This window comes from Taudactylus pleione, unplaced genomic scaffold (assembly GCF_031769625.1).
Source record: "Taudactylus pleione unplaced genomic scaffold, aTauple2 ptg000141l, whole genome shotgun sequence".
NCBI classification, from domain to species: domain Eukaryota; kingdom Metazoa; phylum Chordata; class Amphibia; order Anura; family Myobatrachidae; genus Taudactylus; species Taudactylus pleione.
In genome coordinates this window covers 957,862-981,255 of record NW_028284543.1, presented here as the reverse complement: position 1 = coordinate 981,255, position 23,394 = coordinate 957,862, and the positions used below count along the sequence as shown (strand labels likewise).

At 45.4% G+C, this 23,394-nt stretch overlaps 1 long non-coding RNA gene across 1 annotated transcript in view; it reads left to right on the top strand.

Annotated features, from left to right (window-relative positions):
• Positions 1 to 1,864: 1,864 nt before the first annotated feature.
• Positions 1,865 to 23,394, top strand: part of LOC148522730 (uncharacterized) — a 114,892-nt gene continuing 93,362 nt past the window's right edge. The window contains exons 1-2 of the long non-coding RNA XR_015878517.1: positions 1,865 to 1,952; positions 13,951 to 14,013. This is a non-coding gene — a long non-coding RNA (uncharacterized LOC148522730). The remainder of the gene's footprint in view (positions 1,953 to 13,950; positions 14,014 to 23,394) is intronic.

The following is a 23,394-nucleotide window of genomic DNA, read 5'->3' as shown; positions in this document are numbered from 1 at the left end:
GCAGGTGCACAGGTGTAATCATCACTCACTGACATTTCCCAGGTCACCCTGCAGGTGCACAGGTGTAGTCATTACTCACTAACACATATCCCAGGTCACCCAGCAGGTACACAGGTGTAATCATTACTGACTGACACATTTCCCGGGTTACCCAGCAGGAGCACAGGTGTAGTCATTACTCACTGACACATTTCCCAGGTCACCCAGCAGGTGCACAGGTGTAATCATTACTCACTGACACATTTCCCAGGTCACCCAGCAGGTGCACAGGTGTAATCATTACTCACTGACACATTTCCCAGGTCCCCCAGCAGGTGCACAGGTGTTGTCATTACTCACTGACACATTTCCCAGGTCACCCAGCAGGTGCACAGGTGTAATCATTACTCACTGACACATTTCCCAGGTCACCCAGCAGGTGCACAGGTGTAATCATTACTCACTGACACATTTCCCAGGTCCCCCAGCAGGTGCACAGGTGTTGTCATTACTCACTGACACATTTCCCAGGTCACCCAGCAGGTGCACAGGTGTAATCATTACTCACTGACACATTTCCCAGGTCCCCCAGCAGGTGCACAGGTGTAGTCATTACTCACTGACACATTTCCCAGGTCACCCAGCAGGTGCACAGGTGTAATCATTACTCACTGACACATATCCCAGGTCACCCAGCAGGTGCACAGGTGTAGTCATTACTCACTGACACATATCCCAGGTCACCCAGCAGGTGCACAGGTGAAGTCATTACTCACTGACACATTTCCCAGGTCACCCAGCAGGTGCACAGGTGTTGTCATTACTCACTGACACATTTCCCAGGTCCCCCAGCAGGTGCACAGGTGTTGTCATTACTCACTGACACATTTCCCAGGTCACCCAGCAGGAGCACAGGTGTAATCATTACTCACTGACACATATCCCAGGTCACCCAGCAGGAGCACAGGTGTACTCATTACTCACTGACACATTTCCCAGGTCACCCAGCAGGAGCACAGGTGTAATCATTACTCACTGACACATATCCCAGGTCACCCAGCACGTGCACAGGTGTAATCATTACTCACTGACACATTTCCCAAGTCACCCAGCAGGTGCACAGGTGTAATCATTACTCACTGACACATTTCCCAGGTCACCCAGCAGGTGCACAGGTGTAGTCATTACTCACTGACACATTTCCCAGGTCACCCAGCAGGAGCACAGGTGTACTCATTACTCACTGACACATTTCCCAGGTCACCCAGCAGGTGCACAGCTGTAATCATTACTCACTGACACATTTCCCAGGTCACCCAGCAGGTGCACAGGTGTAGTCATTACTCACTGACACATATCCCAGGTCACCCAGCAGGTGCACAGGTGTAATCATTACTCACTGACACATATCCCAGGTCACCCAGCAGGTGCACAGGTGTAATCATTACTCACTGACACATATCCCAGGTCACCCAGCAGGTGCACAGGTGTAATCATTACTCACTGACACATATCCCAGGTCACCCAGCAGGTGCACAGGTGTAATCATTACTCACTGACATTTCCCAGGTCACCCAGCAGGTGCACAGGTGTAATCATTACTCACTGACACATATCCCAGGTCACCCAGCAGGAGCACAGGTGTAATCATTACTCACTGACACATTTCCCAGGTCACCCAGCAGGTGCACAGCTGTAATCATTACTCACTGACACATTTCCCAGGTCACCCAGCAGGTGCACAGCTGTAATCATTACTCACTGACACATATCCCAGGTCCTGGGGACTAATGAGATTAATCAGAGACCCTCCCTTTCTTTGGGGGAAGTCAGTGTATGTTTGTGGATGGGGCTGGATAGAGACTTTATGGGAAGGACATACAGAGTGCTATGAGCTTAGGATGTTGCCAATGACCCTCCAGCTCCTCATGTGATGTGATTGGTGTATGTACAGTCTACAAAGCAGATTCATGGTAAAGTATTTTGGGGAACCAGCTCCCCTCCCATGCTATGCCTCTGTGCGCACACAATATTGATTTTCTGCTTACTTACCTCCTGTTACACCATTTATTAATAATGTCTATTATACTGTCACCTTTTCTTCTTTTGATTTCTATTTCTGCTTTTGTCACAATGAAATGTATTCTCTGCATTGTTACATTGCACAGTACTTTAATACATTTATTTAAGTGTCATTTACAAAGGGGAATTAAAGAAGAATGTAAAACATAGGGTCTATGTTACATAGGGTATTCTGAGCTAGAGCTGCGGCCTGTACAATATCCATATATTCATAGTGAGGAGGCCACTGTAACAGGCAGGGTGATGTATTGTACAGTATTCATAGTGAGGAGGCCACTGTAACAGGCAGGGTGATGTATTGTACAGTATTCATAGTGAGGAGGCCAATGTAACAGGCAGGGTGATGTATTGTACAGTATCCATAGTGAGGAGGCCACTGTAACAGGCAGGGTGATGTATTGTACAGTATTCATAGTGAGGAGGCCACTGTAACAGGCAGGGTGATGTATTGTACAGTATTCATAGTGAGGAGGCCAATGTAACAGGCAGGGTGATGTATTGTACAGTATTCATAGTGAGGAGGCCACTGTAACAGGCAGGGTGATGTATTGTACAGTATTCATAGTGAGGAGGCCAATGTAACAGGCAGGGTGATGTATTGTACAGTATTCATAGTGAGGAGGCCAATGTAACAGGCAGGGTGATGTATTGTACAGTATTCATAGTGAGGAGGCCAATGTAACAGGCAGGGTGATGTATTGTACAGTATTCATAGTGAGGAGGCCACTGTAACAGGCAGGGTGATGTATTGTACAGTATTCATAGTGAGGAGGCCAATGTAACAGGCAGGGTGATGTATTGTACAGTATCCATAGTGAGGAGGCCAATGTAACAGGCAGGGTGATGTATTGTACAGTATCCATGTATTCATAGTGAGGAGGCCACTGTAACAGGCAGGGTGATGTATTGTACAGTATTCATAGTGCGGAGGCCAATGTAACAGGCAGGGTGATGTATTGTACAGTATTCATAGTGAGGAGGCCAATGTAACAGGCAGGGTGATGTATTGTACAGTATCCATGTATTCATAGTGAGGAGGCCACTGTAACAGGCAGGGTGATGTATTGTACAGTATCCATGTATTCATAGTGAGGAGGCCAATGTAACAGGCAGGGTGATGTATTGTACAGTATTCATAGTGAGGAGGCCAATGTAACAGGCAGGGTGATGTATTGTACAGTATTCATAGTGAGGAGGCCAATGTAACAGGCAGGGTGATGTATTGTACAGTATCCATAGTGAGGAGGCCACTGTAACAGGCAGGGTGATGTATTGTACAGTATTCATGTATTCATAGTGAGGAGGCCAATGTAACAGGCAGGGTGATGTATTGTACAGTATTCATAGTGAGGAGGCCAATGTAACAGGCAGGGTGATGTATTGTACAGTATTCATAGTGAGGAGGCCACTGTAACAGGCAGGGTGATGTATTGTACAGTATCCATGTATTCATAGTGAGGAGGCCAATGTAACAGGCAGGGTGATGTATTGTACAGTATTCATAGTGAGGAGGCCAATGTAACAGGCAGGGTGATGTATTGTACAGTATTCATAGTGAGGAGGCCACTGTAACAGGCAGGGTGATGTATTGTACAGTATTCATAGTGAGGAGGCCACTGTAACAGGCAGGGTGATGTATTGTACAGTATTCATAGTGAGGAGGCCACTGTAACAGGCAGGGTGATGTATTGTACAGTATTCATAGTGAGGAGGCCACTGTAACAGGCAGGGTGATGTATTGTACAGTATTCATAGTGAGGAGGCCACTGTAACAGGCAGGGTGATGTATTGTACAGTATTCATAGTGAGGAGGCCAATGTAACAGGCAGGGTGATGTATTGTACAGTATTCATAGTGAGGAGGCCAATGTAACAGGCAGGGTGATGTATTGTACAGTATTCATAGTGAGGAGGCCACTGTAACAGGCAGGGTGATGTATTGTACAGTATTCATAGTGAGGAGGCCAATGTAACAGGCAGGGTGATGTATTGTACAGTATTCATAGTGAGGAGGCCACTGTAACAGGCAGGGTGATGTATTGTACAGTATTCATAGTGAGGAGGCCAATGTAACAGGCAGGGTGATGTATTGTACAGTATTCATAGTGAGGAGGCCAATGTAACAGGCAGGGTGATGTATTGTACAGTATTCATAGTGAGGAGGCCAATGTAACAGGCAGGGTGATGTATTGTACAGTATTCATAGTGAGGAGGCCACTGTAACAGGCAGGGTGATGTATTGTACAGTATTCATAGTGAGGAGGCCAATGTAACAGGCAGGGTGATGTATTGTACAGTATTCATAGTGAGGAGGCCACTGTAACAGGCAGGGTGATGTATTGTACAGTATTCATAGTGAGGAGGCCAATGTAACAGGCAGGGTGATGTATTGTACAGTATTCATAGTGAGGAGGCCACTGTAACAGGCAGGGTGATGTATTGTACAGTATTCATAGTGAGGAGGCCACTGTAACAGGCAGGGTGATGTATTGTACAGTATTCATAGTGAGGAGGCCAATGTAACAGGCAGGGTGATGTATTGTACAGTATCCATAGTGAGGAGGCCAATGTAACAGGCAGGGTGATGTATTGTACAGTATCCATGTATTCATAGTGAGGAGGCCACTGTAACAGGCAGGGTGATGTATTGTACAGTATTCATAGTGCGGAGGCCAATGTAACAGGCAGGGTGATGTATTGTACAGTATTCATAGTGAGGAGGCCAATGTAACAGGCAGGGTGATGTATTGTACAGTATCCATGTATTCATAGTGAGGAGGCCACTGTAACAGGCAGGGTGATGTATTGTACAGTATCCATGTATTCATAGTGAGGAGGCCAATGTAACAGGCAGGGTGATGTATTGTACAGTATTCATAGTGAGGAGGCCAATGTAACAGGCAGGGTGATGTATTGTACAGTATTCATAGTGAGGAGGCCAATGTAACAGGCAGGGTGATGTATTGTACAGTATCCATGTATTCATAGTGCGGAGGCCAATGTAACAGGCAGAGTGATGTATTGTACAGTATTCATAGTGAGGAGGCCAATATAACAGGCAGGGGGGTGATGTATTGTACAATATCCATGTATTCATAGTGAGGAGGCCAATGTAATAGGCAGGGGGGTGATGTATTGTACAATATCCATGTATTCATAGTGAGGAGGCCAATGTAATAGGCAGGGTGATGTATTGTACAGTATTCATAGTGAGGAGGCCAATGTAACAGGCAGGGTGATGTATTGTACAATATCCATGTATTCATAGTGAGGAGGCCAATGTAATAGGCAGGGTGATGTATTGTACAGTATTCATAGTGAGGAGGCCAATGTAACAGGCAGGGTGATGTATTGTACAGTATTCATAGTGAGGAGGCCAATGTAACAGGCAGGGTGATGTAGGATTGTGAGGAAGGGGCAGGGGAGGCATTGTACAATATGGGGAGAGGGCTATGATGGGGTAGTATGGGGGCTATAGGAAGCGGTCAGTGTATTCCCAATTAATAATAGGTGACATACTGCACAAAGAGTGAGGACAGATTGCAGTCATATAAATAATAATCTTATTACTACACAATGCTATGCTACCATGGATGGGATAACAGGTGAAGTTGCAGGAGGGGGGGACTTCGGAGTAGGGGCAGGGAGAGGGCAATGAGAGCTATGGAGGAGGCAGTATATATAGATATGGGCAGGGAGAGGGCAGTGAGAGAGCTATGGAGGAGGCAGTATATATATATATATATATATATATATATATTAGGGGTGTGCACCGGCCACTTTTCGTGTTTTGTGTTTTGGTTTTGGATCTGGATTTTTCTTCGTGTTTTGGATCTGTATTTTTTTGAAAAAAAGCATAAAAACAGCTAAAATCACAGAATTTGTAGGTTTTTCTGCTCCTATGCTATTATTAACCTCAATAACCTTAATTTCCACTAATTTCCAGTCTATTCTGAACACCTCACACCTCACAATAGTGTTTTTATGTCCAAAAGGTTGCACCGAGGTAGATGGATGACTATGCTAAGCGACACGAGTGGGCGGCACAAACACGTGACCCATCTAGGAGTGGCACTGCAGTGGCAGACAGGATGGCAGTTTGAAAAACTAGGCCCCAAACTGTACATAATGCAAAGAAAAAAAAGAGGTGCAAGATGGACTTGTCCTTGGGCCCTCCCACCCACCCTTATGTTGTATAAACAGGACATGCACACTTTAACAAACCAATCATTTCAGCGCCAGGGTCTGCCACACAACTGTGGCTGAAATGATTGGTTCGTTTGGGCCCCCACAAAACAAGCTGGCAATTAATGTGTCCCTGCACAAACTGGCTCTATGGAGGCAAGATGTCATCCTCATCCTCCTCATCCACCGATTCCTCACCCTCTTCAGTGTGTACATCCTCATCCTCACAAAGTATTAACTCGTCCCCACTTGAATCCACCACCACAGGTCCCTCTGAACGTTCTGGAGGCTGGTCTCCTTGGAAGAGCTGATAATTCATTTTGATGAACATCATCTTCTCCACATTCTGTGGAAGCAACCTCCTACGCCTTTCGCTGACAAGGTTCCCGGCTGCACTAAACACTCTTTCGGAGTACACACTGGAGGGGGGGCAACTCAGGTAAAATAGAGCCAGTTTGTACAGGGGCCTCCAAATTGCCTCTTTTTCCTGCCAGTACAGGTATGGACTGTCTGACATGCCTACTTGGATGCTGTCACCGATGTAATCCTCCACCATTCTGTCAATGGTGACAGTATCATATGCAGTGACAGTAGACATGTCAGAAATTGTTGCCAGGTCCTTCAGTCCGGACCAGATGTCCAAACTTGGTCCTGCCTGCCCTGCATCACCGCCAGCGGGTTGCTTAGGATACCTACGTTTTTTCCTGGCAGCCCCAGTTGCGGGAGAAAATGAAGAAGGAGCTGTTGACGTGTCACGTTCCGCTTCAGCTGACAGTGTGTTCACCAGCAGGTCTTTGCACCTCTGCAGGCTTGTGTCGGCCAGAAAGAGAGACACCACATAGGCTTTAAACCTAGGATCGAGCACGGTGGCCAAAATGTAGTGGTCTGATTTCAACAGATTGACCACCCTGGAATCCTGGCAAAGCGAATGAAGGGCTTCATCCACAAGTCCCACATGCCGAGCGGAATCGCTCCGTCTTAGCTCCTCCTTCACTTTCTCCAGCTGCTTCTGCAAAAGCCTGATGAGGGGAATGACCTGACTCAAGCTGGCAGTGTCTGAACTGACTTCACGTGTGGCAAGTTCGAAGGGCTGGAGAACCTTGCACAACATGGAAATCATTCTCCACTGCGCTTGAGTCAGGTGCATACCCCCTCCTTTGCCTATGTCATAGGTGGATGTATAGGCTTGAATGGCCTTTTGCTGCTCCTCCATCCTCTGAAGCATATAGAGGGTTGAGTTCCACCGCGTCACAACCTCTTGCTTCAGGTGATGGCGGGGCAGGTTCAAGAGTGTTTGCTGGTGCTCCAGTCTTCGGCACGCAGTCGCTGAATGGCGAAAGTGGCCTGAAATTTTTCGGGCCACCCAAAGCGTCTCCTGCACGCCCCTGTCGCTTTTCAGAAAATTCTGCACTACCAAGTTTATTGTGTGAGCAAAACATGGGACGTGCTGGAATTTGCCCAGATGTAATGCCCGCACAATATTGGTGGCGTTGTCAGATATCACAAATCCCCAGGAGAGTCTAAGTGGGGTAAGCCACTGGGCGATGATTTCCCTCAGTTTCTCTAAGAGGTTGTCGGCGGTGTGCCTCTTACTGAAACCGGTGATACACAGCATAGCCTGCCTTGGAACGAGCTGGCGTTTCTGAGATGCTGCGACTGGTGACGCTGCTGCTGTTGCTGCGTAAGGTGATACATCTGATCTACCCAGTGGGCTGTCACAGTCATATAGTCCTTAGTCTGCCCTGTTCCACTTGTCCACATGTCCGTGGTTAAGTGGACATTGGGTACAACGGTATTTTTCAGGACACTGAAGACACTTTTTCTGACGTTTCTGTACTGTCTCGGTATCGCCTGCCTAGTGAAGTGGAATCTAGACGGGATTTGGAACCGGGGACACACTACCTCCAGCAATTGTCTAAATCCCACTGCACTAATGGCGGATACCGGACGCACGTCTAACACCAACATAGCAGTCAAGGCCTCAGTTATACGTTTTGCTTCAGGATGACTGCTGTCGTACTTCATCCTCCTCGCTAAGGACTGTTGGAGGGTCAATTGTTTAGTAAAAGTAGTGGTGTTCCTACTTCCTCTCTGGGATGATGAACGACTCGCAGCAGCAACAGCAGCAGCGGCAGCAGTAGGCGTAGCAATGCAGGATCCTCCGGAGGAATCCAGGATAGGAGAGTCAGTCATGCCAGTGACATGGCCTGCAGGACTACTTCCGATCCTGACTAAGGAGGAAATTGACGAGGAGGGAGTTGACGGTGTGGTTTGCAGGCGCTTGGATACAACAGGACAACGGGATTTAGGTGTCCCTGGACTGCTTACGGTCTTAGCCAAAGTTTCTGAACTTGACAGTAACTTATTATGAACGCGCTGCAGGTGCCGTATAAGGGAGGATGTTCCTAGGTGGTTGACGTCCCTACCCCTACTTATTCCACCTTTACATAAGGTACATATGGCAAGACAGTTGTCTGGATTTGGATAGAAATATTGCCAGACCAAAGAGGTGGAATGTTTGGTCTTCTGCCCAGGCATGACGGTGATGGGCTTTTTCATCCCACGGACAACTGTCTCCCCCGGAGCCTGATTTAAACAAACCACATCACCATCAGAATCCTCCTCGTCAACTTCCTCCTCAGCACCAGCTACACCAGTATCCTCATCCTGTTGTACTTCAACAGTGACATCTTCAATTGGCATATCAGCAAGTGGACTGTGGGTGCTCCTTTCAGCACTTGCAGGGGGCGTGCAAATGGTGGAAAGAGCCACCTCTTCCCGTCCAGTGCTGGGAAGGTCAGGCATCGCAACCACCACCACACTTGGACTCTCCTTGGGGATTTGTGATATCTTCTTAGAAAGCACAGTTCTTCGCTGTGCTTTTGCCAGCTTAACTCGTTTGATTTTTTAGTGGGAGGAGGGCTTCCATCGTCATGTGAAGCTGAACCACTAGTCATGAACATAGGGAAAGACCTTAGCCGTTCCTTGCCACTCCGTGTCGTAAATGGCATATTGGCAAGTTTACGTTTCTCTTCAGCTGATTTAAATGTCTTTTTCAAGGTCATTTTCCTGAACTTTGTCATTTGGGATTGTATGTGTCCTCTATTATGACATTGGGCATCGGCCTTGGCAGACGACGTTGATGGCATGTTATCGTCTATGTCATGACTAGTGGCAGCAGCTTCAGTACTAGGAGGAAGTGGTTCTTGATCTTTGTCTATTTTATTTTTATCGGAGAAAGTTTGGTCCTCCATTTATGTTATATCGATTTGATATATACGTGCGGCTAAACACAGAAAATATTTTTTTATTTTTGCTGGAGAGTAGTGCACTCTGTGGGTTACACCACCCTTTAAGAAATGAGCCAGCCGGCTCTTTACTTATGGGACACAGGCGCACGCTTGGCACTACTTTGTTGATGCACGTGCGGCTACTGCGCACACAATTCACAAACACAGAAAATATATTATTTTTTTAGCACTTGGGGGGAGCACCCCTGATGGACAGAGCACCCCCTGGACAACACTACAGCACCCCTTTAGGACTGGGACACTGCACAGGACTTTGGAGTGGACACAGCCCCTATGGAGAACTGACTGCACAACACAGTCCAGCCAGCCCCTATGGACTTTGAAGTAGTGGACACAGCCCCTATTAACAACAGCAGCACAGCACAACACAGCCAGCCCCTATGGACTTTGAAGTAGTGGACAACAGCAGCACTACACTACACTACACAGCCCTAACTCCCACCCTCCCTCTTCACTGTCCACAGCCGAGTGAGAAAATGGCGCCGACGCGGGTACCTTATATAGGATCCAAAACCCGCGAGACTCTGAAGGCGGGATGATGACGTTTTGCCTCGATTTCAGATCCGAGTCAGGCGGGAAAAGTCGAGCCTGACTCGGATCGGACTCGGATCGGGGGGGCTCGGGGGGGTTCGGATTTCAGAAATCCGAACCCGCTCACTCCTAATATATAAATATAAAAATATATATATATATATATATATATATATATATAAAATCTCTATCACAGTCAGGTCCATAAATATTGGGACAGTGACAGAATTGTCATATTTTGGCCTCTAGTCACCACCACAATGGCTTTGAAATGAAACAAACAAGATGTGATTTACCTGCAGACTTTCAGATTTAATTTGAGGGTAATTACATCCAAATCAGGTGAACGGTGTAGGAATTACAACGGTTTCTATATGGGCTTCCTTCTTTTTAAGGGGCCCAAAGTAATGGGACAAACTAAACAATCCTAAATCTAACTTTCACTTTTTAATACTTTGTTGCAAATCCTTTGCAGGTAATTACAGCCTGAAGTCTGGAACGCATAGACATCACCAGATGCTGGGTTTCATCCCTGGTGATGCTCTGCCAGGCCTCTACTGCAAATGTCTTCAGTTCCTGCTTGTTCTTGGGGCATTTTCCCTTCAGATTTGTCTTCATCAAGTGAAATGCATGCTCAATCGGATTCAGGTCAGGGGATTGACTTGGCCATTGCATAACATTCCACTTTTTAGCCTTAAAAAACTCTTTGGTTGCTTTTGCAGTATGCTTCGGGTCATTGTCCATCTGCACTGTGAAGCACCATCCAATGAGTTCTGAAGCATTTGACTGAATATGAGCATATAATATTGCCCGAAACACTTCAGAATTCATTCTGCTGCTTTTGTCAGCAGTCACATCATCAATAAATACAAGGGTACCAGTTCCATTGGCAGCCATACATGCCCACGCCATGACACTACCACCACCATGCTTCACTGATGATGTTTTGGATCATGAGCAGTTCCTTTCCTTCTCCATACTCTTCTCTTCCCATCACTCTGGTACAAGTTGATCTTTGTCTCATCTGTCCATAGGATGTTGTTCCAGAACTTTAATGGCTTTTTTAGATGTTGTTTGGCAAACTCTAATCTGGTCTTCCTGTTTTTGTGGCTCACCAATGGTTTACAGCTTGTGGTGAACCCTCTATATTCACTCTTGTGAAGTCTTCTCTTGATTGTTGACTTTGACACATATACATCTACCTCCTGGAGAGTGTTCTTGATTTGGCCAACTGTTGTGAAGGGGTTTTTCTTCACCAGGGAAATAATACTTCTGTTATCCACCACAGTTGTTTTCCGTGGTCTTCCGGGTCTTTTGGTGTTGCTGAGCTCTCCGGTGCGTTCTTTCTTTTTAAGAATGTTCCAAACAGTTGATTTGGCCACACCTAATGTTTTTGCTATCTCTCTGATGGGTTTGTTTTGATGTTTCAGCCTAATGATGGCTTCACTGATAGTGACAGCTCTTTGGATCTCATATTGAGAGTCGACATCAACTGATTCCAAATGCAAATGTCACACTGTGGCCGGAGGCTAGCCACACAGGGGTAATGGCTGCTGCGACACTGAAGGGGTTAACCCCTGTGCTGCGGCGCCATTTTTAAATGGACAAAGGGGCACTAGGCGCCATGTTAAAATGTATTACCGGCGCTAGGTGCCGGGTGTGTGGGGGGGACTGTCTGAAGCACTGCATGCTGCCGGAGTTGAGCTCCGGCCGAGCGGCGATGGCAGATTTAACCCCTGGTGCGCAGTGCTGAGAGAGGGCAGTATGGAGCGCTCGCATCCAGAGTTTTGTGCTGCGGCGCTCAGGAGGATTAACCCCTGGTGGAGCCCCAGCAGTCCAGGACTGCAGGAATAAGGGAGCCCAGCACTGAGCGCTGGGGACAGTATAAATAGCACAGATGTACATGTGGTTAAAATCACAAAATGTATTTAAAAAGTATGTGCAGCACTGAGCCAGAATAGGAGGTCCTGGGGTGATGCTGGGCACAGGCACAAACGGTGAATGTATTTAAATGTATAATTTAAGTAAAGTGCACTTAACTGTGATGCTCTGGACAGCCAGGGGATCCAGAGTCCTCCATGGGCTGGAACCCCCAGCCCCTTCCAGAGGAAATAAAATGTCCCCCTATGCAGCCTCAAGCCTGGAAGTGGTATGAGGGGGTGCATAGGGAGCTGGCTAAGGCAGCCAGATAACCATTTCAGGGAGCTTCAAAATGGCTTCCCTTCCATGGCCAGGAAAGTGTGCCCGGGGACCCTGCTTCCCCACCTCTGGAGCTCAGATTCAGGCAAAGGTGGCTGGGCTGGTCCCTTAGCAGATTCCTGGAAGTATGGTTTTTTGGGACAACCTCCCCCAGCCCTAGACGAGCTGACTCCTGGGTGGTGACCAAAACACCAGGAAGTCTCAGGCTCAGGGGAGTGACCACTCCCCACTGTCCATAGGGGACAATGTTAAACGTGCATGTGGCTAGCACATGCACAGGTCATGCACTTATGATGATTGGTTGGAAGCCACAGGGCAGACTTACCCCCTGTGGTAATGTGTGTTAGAATGACATAAAAAGAGGGTCTGTGAGCCCTGTATGTGTACAACCCTGTAACTCCTGTGTGGAGGAGACCTGCTGTATGATTTTTGTAACATCTTGTATGCTGATATTCCCCTTCAATCTGAAGGGAGGGTCTTTTTTTTTTAAGACTTTGAGCAATAAACACCTTGCCTGACTTCAATTGTGCCTCAATCCTGCGACCAACAGAATTGCGCAAAACACTATTCCGTTCTCCTGCTTTTCTGGGAAAGAGCTCCGTGTCTCCAAGTTCAAGCCCTCTGCCAGCTACCGTGCAGACCTGGTCCATTGCGAGGGATCAGGTGGGAACAGCCGACACCAAACAGGAGGTGTGTCCACAGATAGTCAAACGCATACGCAGCAGAAGCTGTTCCAGGTTCCAAGGCAGGAGCCTGAGTGTACCTAGTAAGCGGTTCCAAACGCCGATGGTAGAGTTTTGTGGTGGCAGCATCATTAAACGCCCACGGAGCAGTGGGCAGAGTCAGTGACAGGCGGTCACTGATGGTGAGTGGGAGTCCGAAAGCGCTAACCTGTGACCAGGGACGGCCTAGGCGAAAGGCGTCTGGTCACACACACACCTAGAATCAACTCCAGACCTTTTACCTGCTTAATTGATAATGAAATAATGAGGGAATAGCCCACACCTGTCCATGAAATAGCTTTTGAGTTGATAGTCCCATTACTTTTGGCCCCTTAAAAAGTGGGAGGCACATATAGAAACCGTTGTAATTCCTACACCGTTCACCTGATTTGGATGTAATTACCCTCAAATTAAATCTGAAAGTCTGCAGGTAAATCACATCTTGTTTGTTTCATTTCAAAGCAATTGTGGTGGTGACTAGAGGCCAAAATATGACAATTCTGTCACTGTCCCAATATTTATGCACCTGACTGTGTATATATATATATTATGCAATGAGAGAGCTATGGAGGAGGTAGTATATAGATATGGGCAGGGATAGGGCAATGAGAGAGCTATGGAGGAGGCAGTATATATAGATATGGGCAGGGAGAGGGCAATGAGAGAGCTATGGAGGAGGCAGTATATATAGATATGGGCAGTGAGAGAGCTATGGAGGAGGCAGTGTATCTATATATATATATATATATATATATATATATATAGATATGGGCAGGGAGAGCTATGGAGGAGGTAGTAATATAGATATGGGCAGGGAGAGGGCAGAGAGATAGATCCATACATTATCATGCTTTATGCTGTCTGGCAGTATCAGATTCAGGGGAGAAATCTATATTATTTTGCTCTCCTAAATACAGGTATTTATTATTTTATCTTTTCCAGACATGTCTGATACCTTCCAAGAGTTAGACAGCTACTAACGGAGCTTAGAGCACCAGCCGGCAGGTAGGACATAAATTCTCTTGGCCTTGGTTATTGTATGTACTCCATGCCGCAGCATAATGAAAACAAGGATGGGGCTCGTGGGTACGGTTTTCCCTGCGAGGCCACACCCACTCTTCCAGGCTCTGCTCCTTAGGCACGAAGAAATTACCCCCCCATCCCCTTTCGTGGTGCCCCCCTGTCATTTTGTTCACTACTACTGTGTGTATAATGTGTAAGGGGCACTATTACTGTGTGAATAATGAGTAAGGGGCACTATTACTGTGTGAATAATGAGTAAGGGTCACTACTACTGTGTGTATAATGTGTAAGGGGCACTACTACTGTGTGTATAATGTGTAAGGGGCACTACTACTGTGTGTATAATGTGTAAGGGGCACTACTACTGTGTGTATAATGTGTAAGGGAAACTACTACTGTGTGTATAATGTGTAAGGGGCACTATTACTGTGTGTATAATGTCTAAGGGGCACTACTACTGTGTGTATAATGTGTAAGGGGCACTATTACTGTGTGTATAATGTCTAAGGGACACTACTACTGTGTGTATAATGTCTAAGGGACACTACTACTGTGTGTATATTTTACCCTCCCCCAAACAAATGTCTACCTCATACAACACACATATACATTAGACTAGCTGGGCCCATAGGTTCCTTACTGCTCCCATATCCTGTCTCTATAATCTTCCCTGAGTGATAAGGTGTGATGTGTACAGCTGCTGGCTATTACTGTCCATGTATGGTAACTGGTACATTACTATAACCTGATGTACTGTACAAGTAATCACCAGATAGTATAATACAGTGCAGTATCCTGTCTCTATAATCTTCCCTGAGTGATAAGGTGTGATGTGTACAGCTGCTGGCTATTACTGTCCATGTATGGTAACTGGTACATTACTATAACCTGATGTACTGTACAAGTAATCACCAGATAGTATAATACAGTGCAGTATACTGTCTCTATAATCTTCCCTGAGTGATAAGGTGTGATGTGTACAGCTGCTGGCTATTACTGTCCATGTATGGTAACTGGTATATTACTATAACCTGATGTACTGTACAAGTAATCACCAGATAGTATAATACAGTGCAGTATACTGTCTCTATAATCTTCCCTGAGTGATAAGGTGTGATGTGTACAGCTGCTGGCTATTACTGTCCATGTATGGTAACTGGTACATTACTATAACCTGATGTACTGTACAAGTAATCACCAGATAGTATAATACAGTGCAGTATACTGTCTCTATAATCTTCCCTGAGTGATAAGGTGTGATGTGTACAGCTGCTGGCTATTACTGTCCATGTATGGTAACTGGTACATTACTATAACCTGATGTACTGTACAAGTAATCACCAGATAGTATAATACAGTGCAGTATCCTGTCTCTATAATCTTCCCTGAGTGATAAGGTGTGATGTGTACAGCTGCTGGCTATTACTGTCCATGTATGGTAACTGGTACATTACTATAACCTGATGTACTGTACAAGTAATCACCAGATAGTATAATACAGTGCAGTATCCTGTCTCTATAATCTTCCCTGAGTGATAAGGTGTGATGTGTACAGCTGCTGGCTATTACTGTCCATGTATGGTAACTGGTACATTACTATAACCTGATGTACTGTACAAGTAATCACCAGATAGTATAATACAGTGCAGTATTCTGTCTCTATAATCTTCCCTGAGTGATAAGGTGTGATGTGTACAGCTGCTGGCTATTACTGTCCATGTATGGTAACTGGTACATTACTATAACCTGATGTACTGTACAAGTAATCACCAGATAGTATAATACAGTGCAGTATCCTGTCTCTATAATCTTCCCTGAGTGATAAGGTGTGATGTGTACAGCTGCTGGCTATTACTGTCCATGTATGGTAACTGGTACATTACTATAACCTGATGTACTGTACAAGTAATCACCAGATAGTATAATACAGTGCAGTATCCTGTCTCTATAATCTTCCCTGAGTGATAAGGTGTGATGTGTACAGCTGCTGGCTATTACTGTCCATGTATGGTAACTGGTACATTACTATAACCTGATGTACTGTACAAGTAATCACCAGATAGTATAATACAGTGCAGTATTCTGTCTCTATAATCTTCCCTGAGTGATAAGGTGTGATGTGTACAGCTGCTGGCTATTACTGTCCATGTATGGTAACTGGTACATTACTATAACCTGATGTACTGTACAAGTAATCACCAGATAGTATAATACAGTGCAGTATCCTGTCTCTATAATCTTCCCTGAGTGATAAGGTGTGATGTGTACAGCTGCTGGCTATTACTGTCCATGTATGGTAACTGGTACATTACTATAACCTGATGTACTGTACAAGTAATCACCAGATAGTATAATACAGTGCAGTATCCTGTCTCTATAATCTTCCCTGAGTGATAAGGTGTGATGTGTACAGCTGCTGGCTATTACTGTCCATGTATGGTAACTGGTACATTACTATAACCTGATGTACTGTACAAGTAATCACCAGATAGTATAATACAGTGCAGTATCCTGTCTCTATAATCTTCCCTGAGTGATAAGGTGTGATGTGTACAGCTGCTGGCTATTACTGTCCATGTATGGTAACTGGTACATTACTATAACCTGATGTACTGTACAAGTAATCACCAGATAGTATAATACAGTGCAGTATCCTGTCTCTATAATCTTCCCTGAGTGATAAGGTGTGATGTGTACAGCTGCTGGCTATTACTGTCCATGTATGGTAACTGGTACATTACTATAACCTGATGTACTGTACAAGTAATCACCAGATAGTATAATACAGTGCAGTATCCTGTCTCTATAATCTTCCCTGAGTGATAAGGTGTGATGTGTACAGCTGCTGGCTATTACTGTCCATGTATGGTAACTGGTACATTACTATAACCTGATGTACTGTACAAGTAATCACCAGATAGTATAATACAGTGCAGTATCCTGTCTCTATAATCTTCCCTGAGTGATAAGGTGTGATGTGTACAGCTGCTGGCTATTACTGTCCATGTATGGTAACTGGTACATTACTATAACCTGATGTACTGTACAAGTAATCACCAGATAGTATAATACAGTGCAGTATCCTGTCTCTATAATCTTCCCTGAGTGATAAGGTGTGATGTGTACAGCTGCTGGCTATTACTGTCCATGTATGGTAACTGGTACATTACTATAACCTGATGTACTGTACAAGTAATCACCAGATAGTATAATACAGTGCAGTATCCTGTCTCTATAATCTTCCCTGAGTGATAAGGTGTGATGTGTACAGCTGCTGGCTATTACTGTCCATGTATGGTAACTGGTACATTACTATAACCTGATGTACTGTACAAGTAATCACCAGATAGTATAATACAGTGCAGTATCCTGTCTCTATAATCTTCCCTGAGTGATAAGGTGTGATGTGTACAGCTGCTGGCTATTACTGTCCATGTATGGTAACTGGTACATTACTATAACCTGATGTACTGTACAAGTAATCACCAGATAGTATAATACAGTGCAGTATCCTGTCTCTATAATCTTCCCTGAGTGATAAGGTGTGATGTGTACAGCTGCTGGCTATTACTGTCCATGTATGGTAACTGGTACATTACTATAACCTGATGTACTGTACAAGTAATCACCAGATAGTATAATACAGTGCAGTATCCTGTCTCTATAATCTTCCCTGAGTGATAAGGTGTGATGTGTACAGCTGCTGGCTATTACTGTCCATGTATGGTAACTGGTACATTACTATAACCTGATGTACTGTACAAGTAATCACCAGATAGTATAATACAGTGCAGTATCCTGTCTCTATAATCTTCCCTGAGTGATAAGGTGTGATGTGTACAGCTGCTGGCTATTACTGTCCATGTATGGTAACTGGTACATTACTATAACCTGATGTACTGTACAAGTAATCACCAGATAGTATAATACAGTGCAGTATCCTGTCTCTATAATCTTCCCTGAGTGATAAGGTGTGATGTGTACAGCTGCTGGCTATTACTGTCCATGTATGGTAACTGGTACATTACTATAACCTGATGTACTGTACAAGTAATCACCAGATAGTATAATACAGTGCAGTATCCTGTCTCTATAATCTTCCCTGAGTGATAAGGTGTGATGTGTACAGCTGCTGGCTATTACTGTCCATGTATGGTAACTGGTACATTACTATAACCTGATGTACTGTACAAGTAATCACCAGATAGTATAATACAGTGCAGTATCCTGTCTCTATAATCTTCCCTGAGTGATAAGGTGTGATGTGTACAGCTGCTGGCTATTACTGTCCATGTATGGTAACTGGTACATTACTATAACCTGATGTACTGTACAAGTAATCACCAGATAGTATAATACAGTGCAGTATCCTGTCTCTATAATCTTCCCTGAGTGATAAGGTGTGATGTGTACAGCTGCTGGCTATTACTGTCCATGTATGGTAACTGGTACATTACTATAACCTGATGTACTGTACAAGTAATCACCAGATAGTATAATACAGTGCAGTATCCTGTCTCTATAATCTTCCCTGAGTGATAAGGTGTGATGTGTACAGCTGCTGGCTATTACTGTCCATGTATGGTAACTGGTACATTACTATAACCTGATGTACTGTACAAGTAATCACCAGATAGTATAATACAGTGCAGTATCCTGTCTCTATAATCTTCCCTGAGTGATAAGGTGTGATGTGTACAGCTGCTGGCTATTACTGTCCATGTATGGTAACTGGTACATTACTATAACCTGATGTACTGTACAAGTAATCACCAGATAGTATAATACAGTGCAGTATCCTGTCTCTATAATCTTCCCTGAGTGATAAGGTGTGATGTGTACAGCTGCTGGCTATTACTGTCCATGTATGGTAACTGGTACATTACTATAACCTGATGTACTGTACAAGTAATCACCAGATAGTATAATACAGTGCAGTATCCTGTCTCTATAATCTTCCCTGAGTGATAAGGTGTGATGTGTACAGCTGCTGGCTATTACTGTCCATGTATGGTAACTGGTACATTACTATAACCTGATGTACTGTACAAGTAATCACCAGATAGTATAATACAGTGCAGTATCCTGTCTCTATAATCTTCCCTGAGTGATAAGGTGTGATGTGTACAGCTGCTGGCTATTACTGTCCATGTATGGTAACTGGTACATTACTATAACCTGATGTACTGTACAAGTAATCACCAGATAGTATAATACAGTGCAGTATCCTGTCTCTATAATCTTCCCTGAGTGATAAGGTGTGATGTGTACAGCTGCTGGCTATTACTGTCCATGTATGGTAACTGGTACATTACTATAACCTGATGTACTGTACAAGTAATCACCAGATAGTATAATACAGTGCAGTATCCTGTCTCTATAATCTTCCCTGAGTGATAAGGTGTGATGTGTACAGCTGCTGGCTATTACTGTCCATGTATGGTAACTGGTACATTACTATAACCTGATGTACTGTACAAGTAATCACCAGATAGTATAATACAGTGCAGTATCCTGTCTCTATAATCTTCCCTGAGTGATAAGGTGTGATGTGTACAGCTGCTGGCTATTACTGTCCATGTATGGTAACTGGTACATTACTATAACCTGATGTACTGTACAAGTAATCACCAGATAGTATAATACAGTGCAGTATCCTGTCTCTATAATCTTCCCTGAGTGATAAGGTGTGATGTGTACAGCTGCTGGCTATTACTGTCCATGTATGGTAACTGGTACATTACTATAACCTGATGTACTGTACAAGTAATCACCAGATAGTATAATACAGTGCAGTATCCTGTCTCTATAATCTTCCCTGAGTGATAAGGTGTGATGTGTACAGCTGCTGGCTATTACTGTCCATGTATGGTAACTGGTACATTACTATAACCTGATGTACTGTACAAGTAATCACCAGATAGTATAATACAGTGCAGTATCCTGTCTCTATAATCTTCCCTGAGTGATAAGGTGTGATGTGTACAGCTGCTGGCTATTACTGTCCATGTATGGTAACTGGTACATTACTATAACCTGATGTACTGTACAAGTAATCACCAGATAGTATAATACAGTGCAGTATCCTGTCTCTATAATCTTCCCTGAGTGATAAGGTGTGATGTGTACAGCTGCTGGCTATTACTGTCCATGTATGGTAACTGGTACATTACTATAACCTGATGTACTGTACAAGTAATCACCAGATAGTATAATACAGTGCAGTATCCTGTCTCTATAATCTTCCCTGAGTGATAAGGTGTGATGTGTACAGCTGCTGGCTATTACTGTCCATGTATGGTAACTGGTACATTACTATAACCTGATGTACTGTACAAGTAATCACCAGATAGTATAATACAGTGCAGTATCCTGTCTCTATAATCTTCCCTGAGTGATAAGGTGTGATGTGTACAGCTGCTGGCTATTACTGTCCATGTATGGTAACTGGTACATTACTATAACCTGATGTACTGTACAAGTAATCACCAGATAGTATAATACAGTGCAGTATACTGTCTCTATAATCTTCCCTGAGTGATAAGGTGTGATGTGTACAGCTGCTGGCTATTACTGTCCATGTATGGTAACTGGTACATTACTATAACCTGATGTACTGTACAAGTAATCACCAGATAGTATAATACAGTGCAGTATCCTGTCTCTATAATCTTCCCTGAGTGATAAGATGTGATGTGTACAGCTGCTGGCTATTACTGTCCATGTATGGTAACTGGTACATTACTATAACCTGATGTACTGTACAAGTAATCACCAGATAGTATAATACAGTGCAGTATCCTGTCTCTATAATCTTCCCTGTGTGATAATGTGTGATGTGTACAGCTGCTGGCTATTACTGTCCATGTATGGTAACTGGTACATTACTATAACCTGATGTACTGTACAAGTAATCACCAGATAGTATAATACAGTGCAGTATCCTGGCTGATTAGTAAATTCATCTGGGAGCGTTAATTGGACAAACACAGCAGACAATGGGGTAGGGTGTTCCAGGGCTGGGTGTGAACGCCCAAACTAGGGCCTTATATCAGAGCAGAGTGTTGAATAACAAAGCAATAATCAGAGAGGGTGACGCCCTGCAGTGAATGAAGCTTGGCAGGTTGGTTTCTGCAGGACGAGACGGGTGACTGATGTCTTATTGATTTATATACAGTACCTGCAAAGCATCTGTAGCAATGATACATCCCGATTCCCAACCATCACCCCTTCATCTGCGCCACCGCTGAGGGGGAATCACTCGGTGCATGGGGGCAAATGGTCGGCTGAAGACTCTTCACAACCAGTATCGTGGCTAATTCCCCATAGAGGTGCAGACTAAATAACATTACGCACCATAAAATACGTCGGTGTCCAGCAGCACATTACGCAGAACTTATTCCCTCCCCAAGTCATAGCAATGTTCATTCAGGGGATTTAATTACTGGATTTATTTATTTAATAGGGTGACCAGCTAAACACAATAGAATAGTGAATACAGGGTCTCATTCAGACCCACTCGCGAGCGCTGTACTCTTGCAAGCGGGTTGATGTTACCCAAATGCGCAGGTGCACGACGGAGGCGCCTCCGTTGTGCGCATGCGCGAGACCCGAATATCGTTATGGGTCTTGCACCAAAGGAGGCGTGCTGTTGATGGTGAGTGACAGCACGCCCCCTTTGGTGGGCGTGCCGGGGGCGTGGCTGGCCAGGCGGAGGCGTTCCCATGGGAATGCCTACCATCTGGGTCCGGCCCCACTGACATCACTAGTGAAAGTGCCAAATTCACTCCAGGGCTTGCAGCAGACGAAACCCTACCGCAAGGGTCTTGTCGCAAGCCCGATGGTCGCGATGGTCTTGACCATCGCGACCATCATCATGGACGCTCGCATAAGCTGCGGGTGGTAATCCACAGCTATGCGAGCATCCAAAAGGCCGCTTCGCAATTACAAAAAACACGCCCTGATTCAGAGCTGGCACTCGTTGAGAGCGTCCGGCTCTGAATCAGGCCCTCAGTTTATTAGTGATGTGTGTATTTTGGTTTTGCCAACACCTGTTTTTGTTACTACAGTGTTAACACCAATAACATTAATTTCCAGTCAATATTGCCCACCTCACAGCGCAGAAAGCCATGCTGGGGTCAGGCACAACAAGTAGCGATGTGTCCCCCGCGGGACCTATTGGCGTCAGGCGTTGGGATGCTCTGTGTGCTCAAAGCGCCAGGTAAGCAGAGGGGGCGGGTAGCTGGTGCTGGGACAGAGTATCTGTTCCCAGCGTCTGTCAAGCATTGGGCGCGGCGGTCCGTACTTTGCTCCGTGTGCGGGCTTACTGTAGCCCGCTGCCTGGCAGCCTGGTTACAGCGGCGGTTGTTTGGCTCGCGGGCCAGCAGCCAATAGAAGGCAGATGCGACGAGCCAATCGCGGCTCGCCGCATGATTGTCCCGCCCACTCGCGGTGTCTTGTTTTAGGGGGAGGAGAGAAGACCTCCCGAAGAACAGAAGGTCGTCACGGCAACAGGTCCAACGGCCGCGAAAGAGGCCAGAAGACGCCCTGAACAAGAGTGAAGATAGATGGGGCCGGCTGGATGCGGAGAAGTTCTGCAGTGGTGGGAAGCAAAAGAGCTGACTAAGCTCCTCACTGCAGCCTCTCCCAATGTCGCTGTTGCAGGCATTGTGATGCAGGGGGCGGGGCCACAATGACGCAATTCAGCGTGAATAGCGTCACCGTTACCCCGCTGCAGGGGTTTCAAAGATGATTGCGTGGGGATAGGAGGGGTGTGTGGCAGCCGGGAGGATTGCCTGTCTTTCCGGGAGGTTGGGAGCGGCACCCGATTTTCGGAAGGCTTCCGACCAAATCGGTAGGGTAGACAAGTGTGCCATAAGGTGGCCTGGGTATTAGACGCAGGCCATGAAGTAAGCCCACAGTCAGGCAGGCCCGTAGGCCTGAGCCATCATTATGAAAAGGGGACTCTGGCCAGTAGGCAGGCATAAAGCCTGAGCCGCCAGCCCATTGAGGGTGGTTCTGGGCAATAGGCCCAGACCACTGGTATAGTAAGAGTGTAGCCCCTGTGTGAGTGTATAGAGGTGTGAGTGCCTGTATGGCGCTCTCTCCAATTACCCAGTGGAGAGCTGTCAGGTAGCGTTTCCCCCGTCATATAGAAGAGGAACTGGCCAGCTGTAGTTAGGCAGGTAACAAACATTTAAGGGGACAGTACCGTGTTTTACTCTTCTGTGATTACCGTCTGTGATTGTTCCGTGCAGGGTAAATGTTTAGTTGTTTGTTGTTGTCCATTCTGCACTATACACACTGTAGGTTGAGGGCGATGCTGTCATAGTATGATAGACATTGGGTGTACACACTGATAGA